Source organism: Photinus pyralis, unplaced genomic scaffold (assembly GCF_008802855.1).
Source record: "Photinus pyralis isolate 1611_PpyrPB1 unplaced genomic scaffold, Ppyr1.3 Ppyr1.4_unclustered_Scaffold4085, whole genome shotgun sequence".
In the NCBI taxonomy this organism is placed as follows: domain Eukaryota; kingdom Metazoa; phylum Arthropoda; class Insecta; order Coleoptera; family Lampyridae; genus Photinus; species Photinus pyralis.
In genome coordinates, this window is record NW_022171522.1 from 249394 (window position 1) to 250872 (window position 1479).

A 1479-nucleotide genomic window follows, 5' to 3' on the forward strand; every position below is an offset into this window, starting at 1 on the left:
ATAGCAATCGCTGATGATAACCAGAAGTGTACAAATATTCAATGTAATTTCGTATTAATATATTTTGCTGGAGCACTTATCTTACCATCCGAAATCTGGTACAATATTTTAAATTTTTAAAATACACTGAAGGTAGACCTGCTTGTTTTCTGAATTCATCAAGGTGTAAATGTTGTCTCAATAAAGAGTTCTCATTAAAATTAATGAATGAAAAAATGTTTGTTGCATGACCCTGAGTATGCTTTTCCTCCCCGTGTTCATGGTAATATTTGATTGTTACTTTTACTGTTATAGCCTAAAAACGACTTTGAGGTAAATGTAAGGTAAATGCAGAATTTTGATCGTTTAAAACGGGATTTAGAAATGTTCCTCTGTACCTACAGCTAGGTACTATAGGGCAATAGTAAAAAAAAAGAATTTCTTTTTATTTTATTAACCCACATTAAAAATTTATAATAAGTATAATTTGTCAAACAAAAAAGTAATTATCTCTCCCATAAAAAACGTCTGCAGTCACAACCTGCAGGTTGTGGATCACAACTTGCCGGGTTCCCTTGAATCGCCTGTTGTGCTCGACATACGTTCCAAATGCTGCAGGAAAAGATACAACCCCCACTGATCTGAGCATCCGCGAAATTGAAGGCACACGCGATTAGTACTACCAAAACGGGCACTATTATACTACCCTAAGGTGGAAAAAAAAGAAACTTTTATATTTCTAAAGTACAAAAATTCTTACCTTCATATTAACGAGTTTATAATTCTGTGACAATCACAAACTAGGGAAACTTATGCCTCTGAATAATGATAGTTCTTCTTTTATACCTTCCTAAATCTTATCTATGACTTTATGCACTTATAATAATAGCATAAATCAGGGAAATTACGTTTTTTCGTATTTTGCGATAAGATATTAATGTTTCACTTATATGATGAAAGGGTTATTAAGTGAATATTACATTGTTGCAATTAATTGATAGAGTCCAATTTACTGTATGACTATACTCGTTATTATTGCGTACTAAATAAAGTGGAGAAAAGTCCTTCTGTGCTCATGATCATATTTATAAAAATTTGCCATGGCTAGCACAGATACCACCCGCACATCTTCGCATACGCGATTCTGTCCTTTTATGTCTAAAAATATGTGTATCCAATTTGGTTCCAATCGGTTCAGCCGTTTAGCCGGAAATGAGAGTAGAGACGGATTGACAGACAGACCAACATACCGACATAATCGAAATTTTGTTTGATTCAGATTCATATACAGAAAGGTGAACCACCGCGCGGGTTTAAACTGCGACAGATAAATTAATCTACGTCACTGACAGACTAACTTACAAACAAATCTGTACGTTCAAACCGCGTTATTCCAAACCGGCGGATCAACCTCTCTGTGTATGTCCAGCTATTTTTAGACCCCCGTGAAGTTGGCCGCACTCGCAGAAAATATCAGGTTGCTGGCTATTGGAATCGTTT

General features: G+C 35.2%; 1 long non-coding RNA gene across 1 annotated transcript; it reads right to left on the reverse strand.

Moving 5' to 3' along the window:
- Positions 1-414: 414 nt before the first annotated feature.
- On the reverse strand, positions 415-845 carry LOC116182176. Its single transcript, XR_004147439.1, has 2 exons — positions 740-845; positions 415-686 (listed from the first exon to the last, which is right to left on the reverse strand). It is a non-coding gene; the product is annotated as an uncharacterized LOC116182176 (long non-coding RNA).
- Between the last annotated feature and the right edge of the window lie 634 nt (positions 846-1479).